We start from the raw sequence: 5,000 nt of genomic DNA, 5'->3' as shown, positions 1-5,000 counted from the left end.
CAAACCTCGGTAATGCCGTCTAAGACCAACTAGTCGACCGAAGGGACAGTAGTTTTCCGGTCGATAAGACATATCAGCCCGGTATCGCCAAAGTTAATTACGATCGGTCATAATAAACTAAATTTAAAATAAATAAATAACCCAAACGTGTGTATACATCATGTGGTACGTATTCAGTTCTATTCTAACTGGAATATATATTTTAAGAATCAATGAACTTAAGTTTTAAAACCAAACCGAAATCGCGCGAGTCGTCGTTGTAAAACTAGATTTAACAAACGGCTGCGTAATATTAGACTTAAAAATATTATATAATATCCTCTATTGATTAAATAGTGAAAAATAAGCTTCAATGTAGCTTAATCTAGTACAAAATCTAAAAGTTGTGATAAATTAAATTGAAATTAAACACGATAGACTTAAATCTAGAGTTAAGGAATAAAACCGACCCGCGAACCAGCTACTAAATGGTTCGATAAGACTTATCTCAAATACAATCGTTTTCTATCAGTGTTATGCCTTCAATCGATACTTTTTGATGAAATAAATACTTAAATGATTTAATGAATGCATATATACATGTAATTAATGAGTGAAAGTATGTATAAAGTATTAGATAAATTAATAATAAACCGACCCAGCTACTAAATGGTTCGATAAGACTTATCTCAAATACAATCGTTTTCTGTAATTGTTATGCCTTAAATTGATAATTTTTAGTTAAACAAATACTTAACTAATGAAATAAATACATAGATAAATGTATTTAATGAATTAAAGTATGTATAAAGTATTATATAAATTAATAATAAACCGAATCCGACCAAATTTAAATCTAAAACCACGATCGGCGGCGTAATGAAGTGTATCGTAAACCCGTTTTTTTTATAATTTAAAATGTAATGACAGAACTCCCAAAACAACAATACACATACATATTAGTACTATGGTGAATTGTAGTTGTATTAGGACCGTAATTATAGTTAATTAAGGAACCATTCATTGTCTTCGCTCTGTTATGTACGTCGTCGTTTAATCGACACGGCATATTTGGCTTGAATCTAGAAAAATTCAAACTCTAACCCTAAGGTAGACAGGCAGGGTAAATAAATGTGGGTGATCTCTCATAAAATTGTCTTCTAGGAATTATTTTTATATAGACTATCTTTTCTGTAGAGTTTAAGTGGACAAGCGCGGACGAAATAGAGCGCAAAATTTAAAATGAATTAAAAATTTTCATCAGACCGGAAGTAGGCATAACCTAGGCGCCATGTTTCCGTCGTACAAGTTTTCACCGTTGCAGTCACCGTTTCAATCGCTCTTCGTGTGGACGTGTATTATTTCTAGTCATGTGTTGTGTAGATGATTCGCTTAAGGTAGGTGTTCGGACTTATTTCTTTAATATTAATTAAACCGTATTTGCCTTGTCGGCCTTAAAATAAAGCTATTTTTTTTTCATCGCAATCGAAGTGTTAGATCTAGAATCTAGTTCCCGCCTCCGCTTCGCTAATTCGACTTAATGTAACTATGACACAACTATTAAATCTAGAGTCTCTATTTTAATTAAATAATTAGGAATTCTATCTCTAGATGATATCTAATCTATTCCCACCGTGTGTGCAAGTAGGATTTAACGTCAGAACAGGTGTGGTGGTCTAGGCGTCGCTATTTTTGACGGTAGGAATTTTTTTTTTAAATTCGTAAAATTTTATATAGACTTTATATAGCAATTTACTAAGACCGACCCTAACGCCCAGTAAATATTTAATTACCACATTGTTATGGACACGGTGTATTAGGTAGGGCCGAGGGCTATCCATAGGTACCAATTTTTAAATTTTGTGACAATTAGGAGCCGAGTTATAAAATAAATTTAAAATACTGGTTCTGGTCTTAGACTTTATATAGCAATTTACTAAGACCGACCTTAATACCCATTAATTATTTAATTAGCGCATAGTTATGGACATCCTGTATTAGGTTGGGCCCAGGGCTATCCGTAGGTACCAAGTTTATAATTTTGTGACGATTATTAGTCGAGTTATAAAATAAATAAAAAAAACTGGTTCTGGTTTGCACTACATTTCTTTCTTCTTTAACGGCGGACTCCCGGTCCAGCCCCATGGGTTACCCGTGAGCCGGGGCCTCGTTAGCCTGGACGGCTCCGATGTGACCGCGGATTGTTGTGGCCCGCCTCAGCCCGAGTCGAGATCACCCTTCCGATCGAAGGTGGACGCCATAGGGCGCCCGGGATAGCCCGGGGCGCTGTTCGTCACCCGAGCGCAGGGGCGCCGGGAGACGCCCCCGGTGAAGTTTGGCGGGTGATTCTGGTAGAGCTCCCCACCCCGATCGCAGGACACCCCTCGCCGCCCGCCCAGGTGTCGAGGTGGCCGCGGGGGAACTCGGGGCGTTTTGGCTCCCCCTTGTGCCGGAGCGGCGCCCTCGGTCCCAGAACGCCCCTGGCGGGTGATTCGCATGCCCCCTGGGGTGGGGAACGCGGGTGGGTGGTCGTAAAGCGTGTAACCGCAGTGGGGGCGGCCCCTTAGTCGGGGGCGCCAAAGTTGGCACCCCACCTGGGGCGCCCCCCGGAAGTGTGGCGCCCGCGCGAGTGAGCCCCGTAGATGCGCCCCGACACCCCCGCGCCGCCCCCCGGGTCGCGGCACCCCCGGCGCCCTCCGTGCGGGCTCCCCTCATGGGGCGGCACCCCGGTCCTCCCCGAGACTATGTACCCGATTTTTCGGTTTAACACTAGAGGTATGGGCAGAAATACGGCGGTTAAAACGGTCTGTATCTACTATTGTGGAGGTGAGTGTCGGTGAAGCCTCTATGTGACGCTAGGATCCGCGCTCCCTCGCAGCCAGCGACATGTGCCCGATCTGACCGTGCGTGGCTCAGTCTCCCGACTAGCTTCCCGGTAAAATGCGGGCTCGGCGCGCAGGTCGCGCCAGTGAAGGTAAAAGTACGTGTCCGTAGCGTGAAGCCAGCGGCGACGCGCAGTGCTAACGCAACCAAGCAGTATTGGTGGCTCGATAAAAGTCTCGCACTGGCCCAGCCCTCGGAACGGGCGACGGGTCTGCAAAACGCAGTCGGCTCGATGCAAATCGAGAGATTTCCCGGCGACGCCGTGTTTACGGTGAAGGGGGAAATGTGAGCGGTCCGATGTGAAAAAATCCGGGAATGCCGGGATCCGTTCTCTCGCTAGAGCGTTGTCTCCCGTCCCGCGATGTGTTGTGGAAAAACGTCTCGCAAACGATAGCTATCTGGTTGATCCTGCCAGTAGTCATATGCTTGTCTCAAAGATTAAGCCATGCATGTCTAAGTTCACACTGTCCCATGGTGAAACCGCGAATGGCTCATTAAATCAGTCGAGGTTCCTTAGATGACACGATCCTACTTGGATAACTGTGGCAATTCTAGAGCTAATACATGCAATCGAAGCTCCGACCTTTATCGGGAAGAGCGCTTTTATTAGTTCAAAACCAATCGGCGCGGCCTCGCAAGGGGTTGCGTCGTCCCATTTGGTGACTCTGGATAACTTTGTGCTGATCGCATGGCCTCGCGCCGGCGACGCATCTTTCAAATGTCTGCCCTATCAAATGTCGATGGTACGTGATATGCCTACCATGTTTGTAACGGGTAACGGGGAATCAGGGTTCGATTCCGGAGAGGGAGCATGAGAAACGGCTACCACATCCAAGGAAGGCAGCAGGCGCGCAACTTACCCACTCCCGGCACGGGGAGGTAGTGACGAAAAATAACAATACGGGACTCTTTCGAGGCCCCGTAATTGGAATGAGTACACTTTAAACCCTTTAACGAGGATCTATTGGAGGGCAAGTCTGGTGCCAGCAGCCGCGGTAATTCCAGCTCCAATAGCGTATATTAAAGTTGTTGCAGTTAAAAAGCTCGTAGTTGGATCTCAGGCGCAGGCGGGCGGTCCGGCTCGCGCCGGCTCACTGCCCGTATCTCCTGCCCTACCGTCTGTCGGCTCTCTCCCGCGGGTGCTCTTCACTGAGCGTCCCGGGTGGCCGACGCGTTTACTTTGAAAAAATTAGAGTGTTCAAAGCAGGCCTCGCTGCCTGAATAATGGTGCATGGAATAATGGAATAGGACCTCGGTTCTATTTTGTTGGTTTTCGGAATTGGAGGTAATGATTAACAGGGACAAACGGGGGCATTCGTATTGCTGCGTTAGAGGTGAAATTCTTGGATCGCAGCAAGACGAACTACTGCGAAAGCATTTGTCAAGAATGTTTTCATTAGTCAAGAACGAAAGTCAGAGGCGCGAAGACGATCAGATACCGTCGTAGTTCTGACCATAAACTATGCCACCTGGCCATCCGCAGGAGTTGCTTCGATGACTCTGCGGGCGGCCTCCGGGAAACCAAAGGTTTTGGGTTCCGGGGGAAGTATGGTTGCAAAGCTGAAACTTAAAGGAATTGACGGAAGGGCACCACCAGGAGTGGAGCCTGCGGCTTAATTTGACTCAACACGGGAAAACTCACCCGGTCCGGACACTGTAAGGATTGACAGATTGATAGCTCTTTCTTGATTCGGTGGGTGGTGGTGCATGGCCGTTCTTAGTTGGTGGAGCGATTTGTCTGGTTAATTCCGATAACGAACGAGACTCTAGCCTATTAAATAGTTCGCCGGTTCCTCGATGCGCCGGCGCAACTTCTTAGAGGGACGAGTGGCGTTTAGCCACACGAGATTGAGCAATAACAGGTCTGTGATGCCCTTAGATGTCCGGGGCCGCACGCGCGCTACACTGAAGAAATCAGCGTGGATGCCTCCCTGGCCCGAAAGGGCTGGGAAACCCGTTGAATCTTCTTCGTGCTAGGGATTGGGGCTTGTAATTGTTCCCCATGAACGAGGAATTCCCAGTAAGCGCGAGTCATAAGCTCGCGTTGATTACGTCCCTGCCCTTTGTACACACCGCCCGTCGCTACTATCGATTGAGCGGTTCAGTGAGGGCCTCGGATTGGTCTCGGTCTGGCACGC

At 46.8% G+C, this 5,000-nt stretch overlaps 1 non-coding gene across 1 annotated transcript in view; it reads left to right on the top strand.

The window, feature by feature from the left end:
- Positions 1-3,257: 3,257 nt before the first annotated feature.
- Positions 3,258-5,000, top strand: part of LOC131931769 (small subunit ribosomal RNA) — a 1,846-nt gene continuing 103 nt past the window's right edge. The window contains exon 1 of the ribosomal RNA XR_009384347.1: positions 3,258-5,000. This exon is cut by the window's right edge and continues 103 nt beyond it. This is a non-coding gene — a ribosomal RNA (small subunit ribosomal RNA).

The sequence above is a fragment of the Physella acuta genome, unplaced genomic scaffold (assembly GCF_028476545.2).
Source record: "Physella acuta isolate Inbredline_101_S28 unplaced genomic scaffold, ASM2847654v3 ptg002026l, whole genome shotgun sequence".
NCBI classification, from domain to species: Eukaryota; Metazoa; Mollusca; class Gastropoda; family Physidae; genus Physella; species Physella acuta.
Note: the sequence above shows the minus strand (reverse complement) of the source record. Positions and strands in the feature narration are given on the sequence as shown.